Source organism: Chiloscyllium plagiosum, unplaced genomic scaffold (assembly GCF_037043375.1).
Source record: "Chiloscyllium plagiosum isolate Xiang-an unplaced genomic scaffold, Cpla_swu_hap1 HiC_scaffold_15, whole genome shotgun sequence".
NCBI classification, from domain to species: domain Eukaryota; kingdom Metazoa; phylum Chordata; class Chondrichthyes; order Orectolobiformes; family Hemiscylliidae; genus Chiloscyllium; species Chiloscyllium plagiosum.
Window position 1 is genome coordinate 29,748,907 of NW_028270153.1, and position 15,099 is coordinate 29,764,005.

Genomic DNA, 15,099 nt, shown 5'->3' on the forward strand with positions numbered 1-15,099 from the left:
GTTCACACAAAATCATTGAGTCCCGTCAGGTTTGGGAACTAACATGATTGGCGAACTCCACTCACTCTGACCAGGTTTAATGATACCTTCGTTCAGTATTGCATCCACTTCCTTCTGGACTTGTGTGGTTTTGAAAGGATTAAATCTGTAGGGGTATTATTTTATCAGGACAGCATTCCCTACTTCCACGTCATGCCCAATATTATTAGTCCTCCCCATCTTATTCCTGCAAATGTCCTCATACTATTGCAACAAACCTTTCAACTGGGTTCTTTGCTCCTGAGACAGATAGTTCATTAACCTATCCCACTCCTCAAGGACTTCCTCATTGTTTAATGTATTTTGAGGCACATTAAATGCCATGACATCTGGATTTGATTCCTCACTCTACATGGCAGTAATTAACACCTGTTTCTCCAGTTCCCTGTCTCTGTTATAAAAAGGTTTCAACATATTCACATGACATACTCAATACACTTTTTTTCTATCCAGCATATTTACCAGATAGGTTACACGACTTAGCTTTTTCTCAACTTGATAGGGACGAGTAAACCTGGCTTTGAAGGGATCTCCTATCCACTAGTAACAATACTAAAACGTCATCCTCAATGGAAAACATCTGTATTTCAGAGTTTTTATCTGCCACCTGCTTCATTCTATGCCGTGCCCTCTTCAGGTGCTGTTTAGCTAACTCACCTAACCCAGTTATCTCTCCCTCACCTCAGATACATATTCCATGTGTGAGATCTCCGATTTTGGTCCTGTCAATTTTTCTTTAATTAATTTCAAAGGTCCTGTCACTTCATGTCTGAATATTAACTCAAAGGGAGTAAACTAAGTAGATTCATTTGGGGCATCTTCAATGGCAAATAATACGAATGGAATACCTTCATTCCAATCATTCGGGTAATCCTGACAGTATGCTCTTAACATGGCCTTCAAGGTCTGATGCCACCTTTCCAAAGCTCCCTGGGATTCAGCATGATACGCACTTGACTTAAAGTGCGGTATGCCTAAGCTATCCATGACTTCAATAAACAGCCTCACAGTAAAATTAGACCCTTGGTCTGACTGAATCTCTCTGGATAGCCCATACCAAACAAAGAAAGCTAATAACTCCTCCACGACCCTCTTTGCCTTAATACTTTCTAATGGAATTGCCTCTGGAAATCTGGTAGACACAGCCATTATAGTTAGCAAGTACTGGTTCTGACTTTTAGTTTTTGGGAGGTGTCCTACACAACCAATCATAACCTGCGTGAAAGATTCTTCAAATGCGACAAAGGTGTTGGTTTTAAGCCTGTAGCTTATCTACCATTTGGCATGTATGACATGCACAGCAAAATTTTACCACATCCTTGTGCAGTCAAGGCCAATAGAAATGCTTTTGTACCTTAGCATGAGTTTTCCTTACACCTAGGTAGCTGCCTACAGGTAGTTCATGTGCTACCAGTAACACTTCCTGTCTGTATGCTACCGGCAACACAATCTGGTGCACTTCCGCCCATTTCTCCTCTGCACTAACCTGCCATGGTCTCCATTTTCACCCTAGGATTCTATCTTTAAGATAACTCTCAGGAATACCTTCTGATTCCTTTTCTGAGTATGCATCAATAAATATATCTGTTATTATCTCATCCTTTCTGTTATAAGTCCATTAGCCATTCAGGACTAAACACTTTTGCCTGATCCTCTGCCTGTTCAGGTTTTCCTGCACCATCACATCAAACAGGATGTCCGCTAACAACCTCAACTCCTTTGTCTTTCTCTTTAGGTTTTGCTTCGTGCTGTGACTTATGATAATGAGATCTTGTTACTACACAGTCTGGAAAAATTTCAGGGTATTTTTCTTTTAACTCCTCAGTTCCCTGGTCTTCCTTTGGCTTCTCAACAAGGGGTGTCACTCCCACCTTGAATCCTACTAAATCATTCCCAAAAACAAACTGTATTCCTTGAACTAAGTCTCTGTCAATCACTCTCACTGTTACTTCCCCAGTCTTGATTTGGCTCTTCAACCTGATCTTACACAGGGGAAGAGATCAATCTGAGACTGGTACAGTTGAGAACAGAATCGAGTCAAACAGTCAGGGCAGGCAGGGACAAGGTAGGACTAATAAATTAAACTGCATTTATTTCAATGAAAGGTGCCTAACAGGGAAGGCAGATGAACTCAGGGCATGGTTAGGAACATGGGACTGGGATATCATAGCAATTACAGAAACATGGCGCAGGGATGGGCAGGACTGGCAGCTTAATGTTCCAGGATACAAATGCTACAGGAAGGATAGAAAGGGAGGCAAGAGAGGAGTGGAGTGGCATTTTTGATAAGGGATAGCATTACAGCTGTGCTGAGGGAGGATATTCCCAGAAATACATTCAGGGAAGTTATTTGGGTGGAACTGAGAAATAAGAAAGGGGTGATAACCTTATTGGGATTGTATTATAGACCCCCTAATAGTCAGAATAAAATTGAGAAACAAACTTGTAAGGAGATCTCAGCTATCTGTAAAAATAATAGGGTGGTTATGGTAGGGGATTTTAACTTTCCAAATATAGACTGGGATTGCCATAGTATTAAAGATTGAGATGGAGAGGAATTTGTTAAGTGCGTACAAGACAATTTTCTGATTCAGTATGTGGATGTATCTACCAGAGAAGGTGCAAAACTTGACCTACTCTTGGGAAATAAGGCAGGGCAGGTGACCAAGATGTCAGTGGGGGGGCACTTTGAAGCCAGTGACCATAATTCTATTAGTTTTAAAATAGTGATGGAAAAGGATAGACCAGATCTAAAAGTTGAAGTTCTAAATTGGAGAAAGGCCAATTTTGACCGTATTCGGCACGAACTTTCGAAAGCTGATTGGAGGCAGATGTTCGCAGGTAAAGGGACAGCTGGAAAATGGGAAGCCTTCAGAAATGAGATAACGAGAATCCAGGAAAAAGTATATTCCTGTCAGGGTGAAAGGAAAGACTTCAAAGTTTGGGAGAGGATTTGTAACTCAGGTGCTCGTTGTTGTGGTTCTGTTTGCCGAGCTGGGAATTTGTGTTGCAGACATTTCGTCCCCTGTCTAGGTGACATCCTCAGTGCTTTGGAGCCTCCTGTGAAGCGCTTCTGTGATGTTTCCTCCGGCATTTATAGTGATTTTTCTCTGCCGCTTCCGGTTGTCAGTTCCAGCTGTCTGCTGCAGTGGCCGGTATATTGGGTCCTGGTCAATGTGCTTGTTGATTGAATCAGTGGATGAGTACCATACCTCTAGGAATTCCCTGTCTGTTTTCTGTTTGGCTTGTCCGATAATAGTAGTGTTGTCCCAGTCGAACTCATGTTGCTTGTCATCTGAGTGTGTGGCTACTAAGGATAGCTGGTCATGTAGATTCGTGGCTAGTTGGTGTTCATGGATGCGGATCGTTAGCTATCTTCCTGTTTGTCCAATGTAGTGTTTTGTGCAGTCCTTGCATGGGATTTTGTACACTACATTGGTTTTGCTCATGCTGGGTATCGCGTCCTTTGACCTGGTTAGTTGTTGTCTGAGAGTGGCTGTTGGTTTGTGTGCTGTTATGAGTCTTAGTAGTCGCAGTAGTCTGGCTGTCAGTTCAGAACTGTTTTTGATGTATGGTAGTGTGGCTAGTCCTTTGGATTGTGGCATGTCCTCATTCCATTGTCTTTCCCTTAGGCATCTGTTGATGAAATTGCGGGGGGTATCTGTTTTTGGTGAATACATTGTATAGGTGTTCTTCTTCCTCATTTTGCAGTTCTGGTGTACTGCAGTGTGTTGTGGCCCTTTTGAATAGTGTCTTCATGCAACTTCTTTTGTGTGTGTTGGGGTGGTTGCTTTCGTAGTTTAGGACTTGGTCTGTGTGTGTGGATTTCCTGTATATCTTTGTGGTGAATTCTCCGTTCGGTGTTCTCTGTACCATCACATCTAGGAATGGGAGTTGGTTGTCCTTTTCTTCCTCTCGAGTGAATCGGATTCCTGTGAGTGTGGTGTTGATGATCCGGTGTGTGTTCTCTATTTCTGTGTTTTTAATGATTACAAAGGTGTCATCCACATATCTGACCCAGAGTTTGGGTTGAATTTGCAGTAAGACTGTTTGCTCTAACCTTTGCATTACCGCTTCTGCTATGAGTCCAGAGATGGGTGAGCCCATGGAGGTACTGTTGATTTGTTCATATATTTGTTTGTTGAATGTGAAGCGTGTTGTGAGGCACAGGTCCAGTAGTTTGAGTATGCAGTCTTGTTGTCTGTTCTGTATGTCCAGCAGGGGTTGACTGTTGTTTCTCTGGCTAGGGTTTTGTCGATAGAGGTGAACAGTGCCGTTACATCGAATGAGACCATGGTTTCTTCCTTGTCTATGTTTATGTTTCTGATGATGTCCAAGAATTCCTGTGTTGACTGTATAGAGTATCTGGATCCGCTGATCAGGTGTTTCAGTTTCTGCTGTAGTTCTTTAGCCAGTTTGTGTGATGGTGTCCCTGGTAGTGATACTATGGGTCTGAATGGGATGTCTGGTTTGTGCACTTTAGGTAGTCCATAGAATCTGGGGGTGTTGTTGCTTTCAGGTTTCATTCTCGGTAGGTCAAACCTGGTTATCTGTCCGTTTTTTTTGTAGGTTCCTCAGTGTGTTGTTTATCCTATTGGTGAGCTGTGGGGTGGGGTCAAACTCCCTCTTTTGGTAGGTGTTGGTATCTGCAAGTATTGTTGCGCTTTTTGGATGTACTCTGCTTTGTCCAGGATGACCGTCATTCTGTCTTTGTCTGCTGGTAGTATGATTATGTTCTTATCGTTTTTTAGTGCTATTAGTGCTTCCCTCTCCTTAGTATTGAGGTCATGTGTTTGTCTTTTCCTTGTTATCAGGGTACGATACTTTGTCTCACTGTTTGTTGTGTCTCTTCTGTCAGTCCATTGTTTCTGAGTGTGCATTCTAGTGCTGCTAGGAAGTCTGCTGTCTTGGCATCCCTGTGGTTGTAGTTGAGTCCCTTGGCCAGTATTGTTCTTTCCGTGTCTGTGAGCTGTCTGTGGGAGAGGTTTCTAACCCACGAGTGTGTTGTGGTGTCCTCTCTGTTGTGTGTTAGTTTGGCCATTTTTCTTTAAGTCTGTTGTGCGCGTTTGTAATCATTACCTGGATCATCCTGAATCCGTTCTGTCTGGCTGTGTCCCTGGCTTGTGGGTTGTTGACTGGTGGAAGGATTCGATACTTTCGGCATTCGTGCAGGAACCGGAGTTGTTCGTATGTGGCGCTCAGGCGGTTGGCACAGGATTCCCATTTCCTGGCTTGTCTTAGCATCTCTCGCCCGTCGGTGTTCAAAGTTTGGGAGAAGATATGTAGCTCGGTGCTCGTTGTTGTGGTTTTGTTCGCCGAGCTGAGTAGCCACACACTCAGATAACAAGCAACATGAGTTTGACTGGGACAACACTACTATTATCGCACAAGCCAAACAGAGAACAGCCAGGGAACTCCTAGAGGCATGGCACTCATCCACTGATTCAATCAACAAGCACATCGACCAGGACCCAATATACCGGCCACTGCAGCGCACAGCTGGAACTGACAACCGGAAGTGGCAGAGACAAATCACTATAAATGCCGGAGGAAACATCACAGAAGCGCTTCACAGGACGCTCCCAAGCACTGAGGTTGTCACCTAGACAGGGGACGAAACGTCTGCAACACAAATTCCCAGCTCGGCAAACAGAACCACTACAAAGGAAAGACTGGTAGGTATAGGGAATGCTGGATGATTAAAGAAATTGAGGGTTTGGTTAAGAAAAAGAAGGAAGCATATTTAAGGTATAGACAGGATAGATGAGTGAATCCTTAGAAGAGTATAAAGGCAGTAGGAGTATATTTAAGAAGGAAATCAGGAGGGCAAAAAGGGGACATGAAATAGTTTTGGCAAATAGAATTAAGGAGAATCCAAAGGGTTTTTACAAATATATTAAGGACAAAAGGGTAACTAGGGAGAGAATAGGGCCCCTCAAATATCAGCAAGGTGGCCTTTGTGTGGAGCTGCAGAAAATGGGGGAGATACTAAATGAAAATTTTGCATTAGTATTTACTTTGGAAAAGGATATGGAAGATCTAGACTGTAGGGAAATAGATGGTGACATCTTGCAAAATGTCCAGATTACAGAGGAGGAAGTGCTGGATGCCTTGAAATGGGTAAAGGTGGATAAATCCCCAGGACCTGATCAGGTGTACCCAAGAACTCTGTGAGAAGCTAGAGAAGTGATTGCTGGGCCTCTTGCTGAGATATTTGTATCATCGATAGTCTCAGGCGAGGTGCCGGAAGACTAGAGGCTGGCTAATGTGGTGCCACTGTTTAAGAAGGGCGGTAAGGACAAGCCAGGGAACTATAGACCGGTGAGCCTGACCTCGGTGGTGGGCAAGTTGTTGGAGGAAATCCTGAGGGACAGGATGTACATGTATTTGGAAAGGCAATGACTGATTAGGGATAGTCAACATGTCTTTGTGCGTGGGAAATCATGTCTCACAAACTTGATTGAGTTTTTTGAAGAAGTAATAAAGAGAATTGATGAGGGCAGAGCAGTAGATGTGATCTATATGAACTTCAGTAAGGCGTTCGACAAGGTTCCCCATGGGAGACTGATTAGCAAGGTTAGATCTCATGGAATACAGGGAGAACTAGCCATTTGGATACAGAACTGGCTCAAAGGTAGAGGACAGAGGGTGGTGGTGGAGGGTTGTTTTTCAGACTGGAGGCCTGTGACCAGTGGAGTGCCACAAGGATCGGTGCTGGGTCCTCTACTTTTTGTCATTCACATAAATGATTTGGATGCAAGCATAAGAGGTACAGTTAGTAAGTTTGCAGATGACACCAATATTGGAGGTGTAGTAGACAGTGAAGAGGGTTACTTCAGATTACAACAGGATCTTGACCAGATGGGCCAATGGGCTGAGAAGTAGCAGATGGAATTTAATTTAGCTAAATACGAGATGCTGCATTTTGGGAAAGCATATCTTAGCAGGACTTATACACTTAATGGTAAGGTCCTAGGGAGTGTTGCTGAACAAAGAGACCTTGGAGTGCAGGTTCATAGCTCCTTGAAAGTGGAGTCGCAGGTAGATAGGTTAGTGAAGAAGGCGTTTGGTATGCTTTCCTTTATTGGTCAGAGGATTGAGTACAGGAGTTGGGAGGTCATATTGTGGCTGTACAGGACATTGGTTAGGCCACTGTTGGAATATTGCGTGCAATTCTGGTCTCCTTCCTATCGGAAAGATGTTGTGAAACTTGAAAGGGTTCAGAAAAGATTTACAAGGAAGTTGCCAGGGTTAGAGAATTGAGCTATAAGGAGAGGCTGAACAGGCTGGGGCTGTTTTCCCTGGAGCAGTCGGAGGCTGAGGGGTGACCTTATAGAGGTTTACAAAATTATGAGGGGTATGGATAGGGTAAATAGGCAAAGTCTTTTCCCTGGGGTCAGGGAGTCCAGAACTAGAAGGCATAGGTTTAGGGTGAGAGGGGAAAGATATAAAAGAAACCTAAGGGGCAACTCTTTCAGGCAGAGGGTGGTACGGATATGGAATGAGCTGCCAAAGGAAGTGGTGGAGGCTGGTACAATTGCGACATTTAAGAGGTATCTGGATGGGTATATGAATAGGAAGGGTTTGGAGGGATATGGGCTGGGTGCTGGCAGGTGGGACTAGACTGGGTTGGGATATCTAGTTGGCATGGACGGGTTGGACTGAAGGGTCTGTTTCCATGCTGTACATCTCTATGACTCTATGAATGCTAAATTTCTGTCCATCTATTCCAAAAAATACCACTCTCTCTAGTATCATGTCAGAAAGAGTATAGATACGTTCATCTCTTATTATTAGAGACTGATTAGAACCTTTATCTATTAAAATTATAACTTCTTTCCCTTCTCTCCTTGTTCTTCCAGAGTAAACTTTACCCACAGAATAAAAATCTTTTATCAAGATCAGGCTCTAACTCAATACCCAGCCCCTGCTTAGGTTGTGCACTCTTCTGCAACTCCTTGAATTTTTTGGGATTTGCTTTGCTACTTTCACTAATGCGACTGGCTTAGCCTCTTTCACCACATCTTTTCCCACAGTGCCTTTCTTCAATGACCAGCACTGTGACTTTACATGTCCCACCTTACCATAGTGGAACACCTGAGGCCTTTCACCTCCTTTTCACCCTCTTGGGCTTCTTTTTCTACCGGTAAACTATTACCGTTGTGCTCTACTCTTTGTTTTATAGTGCAGGATCTCCACTTCTCCCAGTTTCTATCCCTCACAGGATGAAATTCTTGCTGGAAGCTAAATTTTGCCTTATGTACCAATGCATATTCATTTGCCATCTCTGCGGCTCTTCTCACTTCTTGAACTTTCTGTTCATCCACATGAATTCTTATCATCTCAGGAAGTGAGTTTTTAAACTCCCCCAGCAGAATAATCGCTCTTAGAGCCTCACAGGTCTTATCTATTTCTAAGGCTACAACCATCTATCAAAATTACTATGTTTAATTCTTTCAAAGTCAACCTAAGTCTGACTTGGCTCCTTTATGCTTCTGAACCTCTATCTATACGCTTCTGGTACCAATTCATAAGCACTCAAAATAGCCTGTTTGACATCTGTATAATCTCTTGACCCCTCATCTGACAGTGCTGCAAATATCTCACTAGCTCTGCCTTCCAGCTTAGTCTGAACTAGCATTCCTCACAAGTTCTCTGACCACTCATCTGCCTAGCCCATTTTTCACATGAAATAAAGAAGGCCTTCGACATCTTTCTCATCAAAATGTGGCAATGTTTTAACATATTTGTATACATCACTACCTTCTCTCTTCATCTCCATCCTATTAATTTGACTTTCCTGACTAATTTGCAACTTCTGAAGTTCAAATTCTCTCTATCTTTCTCTTTCTTCTCTCTCTCTTTGCTCAGCTTTGAACCTTCTCTCCCTTTCTTTTTCCTCTCTCTTTCTTTCTTCTCTCTCCCTTTCTTGCTCTCTTCTTTCTCTCTTTCTTCTCTCATGGCACCTCTTTCCCGTTCTTTATCTTCTAACTCAATTTGCCTCAATTGCAATTTAAGTTTTCTAACTTTACTGCACTTGTCTGTTTCTCTGATATACCTAAATGATTGACGAACTCATTACAATTTCAGCTTTCCTTTTGAACCTTGATTAAATCCAATTATAACCTACTAGCGAATTCTAAAAGTATATCCTTCCTCTCTTTCTAAACTTTCTCTGCAAATTTGGGCAGCATCTTCAAACCCCAGGACCTCTTTAGCAATGTTAAGAGCCATTTCCCTCACTTTTCATTTAACCAACCACAAATAACTGAAATTAAACAAATTGTCTCATCTATGTTTTATTTAAAGATCTAGGAAACTAATTGGCAAGTGTTTAAATCTGATGGGATCTTTCATACATCCAAATCTGTTCAAATCTGTCCACATCTCAGACTGGATCTGTCTAAACTTGTCCAAATCTCAGACCTGAACTGTTACAACACGGCGGTGAACCCTTCCGTTAATTTAACCAAACACCCAGAAAAACCCACCTCGTCTCATAATCTGTTGAAATATTAGTGACAGAGAACACCCAAATTACCCTATTTAAAGAAAATAATATCAAATTATTCTTTAAATTGAGAAGTGAACATTAAACAACAACTATTCACAACTCTAAGCCCCTCTTTCTCATAAATGTTTTATACCTGCCTCCAACTCTATAACAATATACAGTTCCAATAAGACACTTATTCAAATTACTTCAACTTAATTTCAAAACCATACAGCGGCTGTCATCTTCGGTGTCTTTCTTCTTCTCACTGAAGATCTCCCTGGGTCATCTTCTCTCTTTTTACTGTGAAGACATTTAATATGAAAAGGTACCTTTGATAGAGAATGTTTCAATGTCTTGGGTCTCTCTCTCTCTCGATGGCAGTTGCTCTGACTGAGTTTCAAAATGCCTGCCTTTTTTATATTCCCAACATCAGATCATCTCATTGGTTCAATGTTGGTAAAACAATAAATTCAAACTCAATGGGCTTTAGTATCCTGGGGCATAACTTAAATTGATTGGTTAAATTCAAATTGTTGTCAAAACTGCAACCAACTCTATTTCACAGCCAAATGTTACATATTTTTAATTTTCCAGCACACTCTGAGACTACTCTTGTAAGCTCTCAGTGCAGAACAGCACTCACTCTCAAAAGTACAGTAAACGCCTTCAACTTCATAACAGCTGCTTATCTCCGCTTGCGAAAATTGTGGATGTGGGTATCATTGGCATCAAACCAGATCCTGGTTTTATGATAGTGAAAAACATCATGGTCAGGACAGTGGACTTGAGTTGCTCCCAGTATGCCTGGATGGAGATAGTATCAGTGATGTGCACCTCCTCCATTGCATATGCAGCATATCTATTTAACATCCAGACTTGGATGGATGAGTTGCAAGTAACATTTGTGATACACAGGTGCCAGATTATGACCATCTCCTACATGAAAGAACCCCATGACACTCAAATGGTATAACCATCATTGAATCCCCCACTATCAACATCGTGGAGGTTACTGTTGACCAGAAACTCATTTGGACCAGCCATAGAGAAGTACACCAGCTACAAGAGCAGATCAAAGGCTAGGAATTTCTGTGACGAAAAAATCATCTTCTGTCTCTCAAATCTTCAAGCCACAAGTAAGAAGTATGTTGGAATACTATCCATTTGTCTGGAGGTGCTGCTCCAACAACACTGAAGTAGTTTGACATCATCCAGGACAAAGCTGCCGACTTGATTATCACTCCATACACCATCTTCAACATTCAATCCCTTTACCACTGATGCATAGTGGCAACAATGTGCATCAGCTGCAGATGCACTGCAGTAACTCACCAAGACTCCTCTGACAGCACCTTTCAAACCTTTACCACCTAGAAGAAGGGCAATAAGTGCATAAGAACACCACCACTTGCAAGTTCCCATCCAAATTACATAGTATCCTGATTTCCAGTTATATTGGTTTTCCTTCATTGTTGCTAGTCAAAGTCTTGGACTCTCCCACCTATAACACTGTGGGTGTTTCAATCTCTGAAGTACTGCAGTCATTCAAGAAATTAGCTCACCAGCACCTTCTCAAGGACAATTAGGAATGGCATTCAATGTTGGCCGAGTCAGCAGCACCCAATTCCTGTGAACAAACAAGAATGTTTATTTTTAAAGACAGCATAAATAAGGGAAGGCTAGCTTAGTCTGTAAACAGAGCCATGTCCCACAGGCTGGACACTGACATAAATGTTCATTAAAATATTTAAAAACACACCATTGTATTTTGCATAATAAAAGAAATATCCCAACTCCCCTGTAACCATCCGTGTGTGTCAACCATAGAGTAAATAGAACCGCCCCCCCCCCCCCATTGTGGGGGAGTCCAAAACTAGAGGTGAGAGGGAAAAGATTTAAAAGGGATCAAGAGGCCAGTACAACTACAACATTTAAAAGGCATCTGGATGTGTACATGGAGTAGGAAGGGTTTAAAGAGATACAGGCCAAATGCTGGCAAATGAGACTAGATTTATTTAGGATATCTGATCAGCATGGGCCAATCGAAGAAAGGGTCTGTTTGCATGATGTATATCTCTATGACCCTGTTAACACAGTTAAAAATCACACAACACCAGGTTATAGTCTAACAGGTTTATTTGGAAACATTAGCTTTCGGACTGCTATTCCTTCATTAGGTAGCTGTGAAGCAGGATCATAAGTCACAGAATTAATAGCAAAAGATTACAGTGTCATACAGCTGAAATGATATATTGAACAAACTTAGATTGCTGTTAAGTCTTTCATCTTTTAGGATGGGTTGCAGATTTCAGTTCATTAATATGTCAATCTATTAGCATAGTACTACATTCATAACCACCGCAGATAATGTTTCTGGTCCCAGAGAACTAACTTTACACTTGTGGAATGTTAAATTTATGATACCACGTTTTATGATATTTAAATTTGTTTATGATATTTCAGTTCCTAGTGCATTCCCATACATATCAATTATTTCTCTTACAGCAAAGGATATTAAAGTATATTTTATTTGCATTGATGAAAATACTTCAATGTAATTGGCTGCCTATCCTGTTCCATGACCTCGCTGTTGTTTGACACTTGGAGAGTTCCATGGCTTGGTGCTAGATTCAAGCTAACATCAGAAAAAGACAAATCCTTACAACATAGATTGCTGGAAGTATATGCTATACAGCTTCCTTCATGGTCAGTAGTGAGCACCATTGCTTTGCTGCAGACCACCAATTCCTTGCCTTAAATTTATTGGGCAACACATCTACCGATTTCCACCATCTGGTGGCTGGTTTGTGTTATCCCAAAATCCACAAATGATGTCTTGATACATGGAATGAAAGTTCCATTGTCCACTTCTAAGCTTGTAGCAAATCCAGAGTCCGATATAATGACATGAATGCTCAGATCCATAGGAAAATTTTGATATTAAACTGATTTGGCAGACAAGATGACAGGGACAGACATAAACTTTCTCATGGAACATAACCCGCATTATTCTTTCTGAGGATTTAGTTTGTGTTAGAAATTAGGTACTGCAGCCTGAAAAGGTTAAGTACAGCCCCAGTTTTAGATGCTGCCAGTTTTAGATGCTGCCAGCACTCAGGTACATAGAGTACTGGAGACACTGAAGCAGCATAGAGATGAATCATGAGATTCTGTAGTGCTGTAACTCTTGCACAGGTTATTAGAAAAGGGAAGCACTGTTATAGTAGGTATCAGAATCAGAAACATTGGTGTTGGTTGAACTGTGAGGAAAAATTCAAATGTACAGCTCAGGAAAAAATATGTGCAACTGAAGGAAGTACCGTAGAAGCATAAACAGAAATTTCTGTACAAACTCAGCAGGTCTGACAAAATCTGTGGAAAGAAAGCAGAGTTAAAGTTTCAAATCCAGTCACCCTTTTTCAGAACTTTTTTTGGTTTTGTTTCAAAATTCCAACATCTGTAGTTCTTTGTTTTATTACAGTACAGGCAGCCACCAAGTAGATATAAGTTTAAACTGAGTTTCTCTACTTGGGCATGAGAAAGATTGGAAAGGCAAAGGGTTAATTTTGTGAAGATATTTTCTATGAGCAATTGTTGAATTATTCCTCAAACTGTTTAAAGTGTCTGCATTGTTGAATCCTTCATTCAGCAACATCATAAATAAAATTTATGTGATGATATTCACTGCCCTTCTGTTCCAACACATCAAAGTTGATTCATCTTTCAAAAACAAGATTTTGGAGCACACAACAAAATATAATGGGGGTTAAATTGACCTAAGGCAAAAAATATATAAACAAGAAATTTTAGTAAGTATTTTTATTCTGTTGATTTCAATTTTTTTTCCGCTAACTTCAGTTTTGTTTGACAAACCAAGGGCACAGTTTTATCAGTGGCACATCATTTCCATGGTGGAATCAAAGGTGTGTGCTAATTCCAATGTATTGCTTTTTCCTATTATCCATGCAATTAAAATTAACATTTAAAATGTCAGTACATGCATGGAAACCATATGGTATTGTTTGCTGGGGATGACTTTCAGAGGTGAAATAATGTCAGCCGACAAATACAAGTGATAACAAGCTTCATACAGGGGAGCTTCATATCATGGCCAAAATTTTCCTGGTCAACTCTATAGCCGGTAATATAAGAGATATTGAAAGCATAGAGCATCAAGATATTGGGGCAGAACAGTGGCTCAGTGGTTAGCATTGCTTCCTCCCAGCACCAGGGACTCAGGTTCAATTCTAGCTTCAGGCGATGTCTGTGTGGTGTTTGCATATTCTCCCTGTGTCTGTCTAGGCTTCCTCCCACAATCCAAAGATGTGCAAGTTGGGTGGATTGGCTATGCTAAATTGTCCATAGTGTCCAGGGATTTGCAGGCTAGGTGGATTGGCTATGGGAAATTCAGGGCTTCAGGTATATGGTGTGAGTCTGGGTATGCTCTCTGAAGGGACATTGTGAACTTGATTCCAAACTGTAGGGATTCTATGAGTATTGCCTGGCTGGTGGTGAGAAGGGCACTGTCTGTGAGATCCTAACATACTTCCAGACACTCTGCATCACCGCACACTACCCTTGAAGCGGCTGTGGGTGGATTGAGACTGTCACACGTCCTGCTGGAATGTGCCTTTGCAAAGGAAGTCTGGAGAAATGGTTTTTGTGGAGGTTTGTCCTTGTTGCAGGACTCTGATTTATGGTCTGTTCCCCGGGATACATACTAAGACAAACATCGGCTGTGCCTGGGATACCATCAACTTGGTGAAAGATGTTCTACAGTCTACCCAGTTGCTGTTCCAGAACAAGTTGCTGACCTCGACCAAGTGTTGTACACTGGCACATTCCAAGGTCCAGGCCCATTTGCGGAGGGACACACTAAAGCTTGGGGCAGTTGCTGCCACTATCTAAGGTCTTCCTCCCAAAGTTAAATGGGGGTCTGTGAAGTTTTTGGATTCTCACAATACCTCAAATAATTGTAAATAATATGTTGTATAAATAAGAAATGCCTTTTGGTTGCTGGAACTGTCGGAAGAGTCAAACTCCAATGTTTGTTCTCAATATGCAAAAACTATGCAGAACTAAACTGCTCTAGTGACTATGTATGTATATATAAAGTGGAAGATGGCTTGGGTGACTACAGTGGTGTAGGCTTAGGGAATATGCCAGACCTGTGCCACATACAGCAATATTGATAGTATCTCACACCTGATGACCAAACCTTTATGCCCAAAGGAGAAAGAGCAGTGCTCCCATCTGCCCAGTTTCTGCTTCACCTTGGCAATACACCCCACCCAGAGCAAGGACTTGACCTTGGCCAAGTGTTAGAGACTGGCATATTCCAAGATCCAGGATTACGTGCTGAGGGACGCGTTGAAGCTTGTGGCAGCTGCCGCCAAAACGCAGTGGGGAAAGACTATTGTTTCAGGTCTTTCTGCTAAAGTACAATGGGAGTCTGTTCAGTTCAGACCCTCTCAGTGCCTCAAATGTATGTAAATATTGTCCTGCATAACCAAAGAAATACTTTGGTTAGTTTTTGCAACTTCAGGTAATGCCAAATTCCAATG

General features: G+C 41.7%; 1 protein-coding gene and 1 long non-coding RNA gene across 2 annotated transcripts in view; one reads left to right on the top strand and one right to left on the bottom strand.

The window, feature by feature from the left end:
* Positions 1 to 15,099, top strand: part of nol4lb (nucleolar protein 4-like b) — a 521,420-nt gene that overhangs the window by 92,782 nt on the left and 413,539 nt on the right. The window lies entirely within an intron of this gene.
* The window catches only part of LOC122560171 (uncharacterized), a 45,039-nt gene continuing 37,804 nt past the window's right edge, over positions 7,865 to 15,099 (bottom strand). The window contains exon 3 of the long non-coding RNA XR_006314677.2: positions 7,865 to 11,162. This is a non-coding gene — a long non-coding RNA (uncharacterized LOC122560171). The remainder of the gene's footprint in view (positions 11,163 to 15,099) is intronic.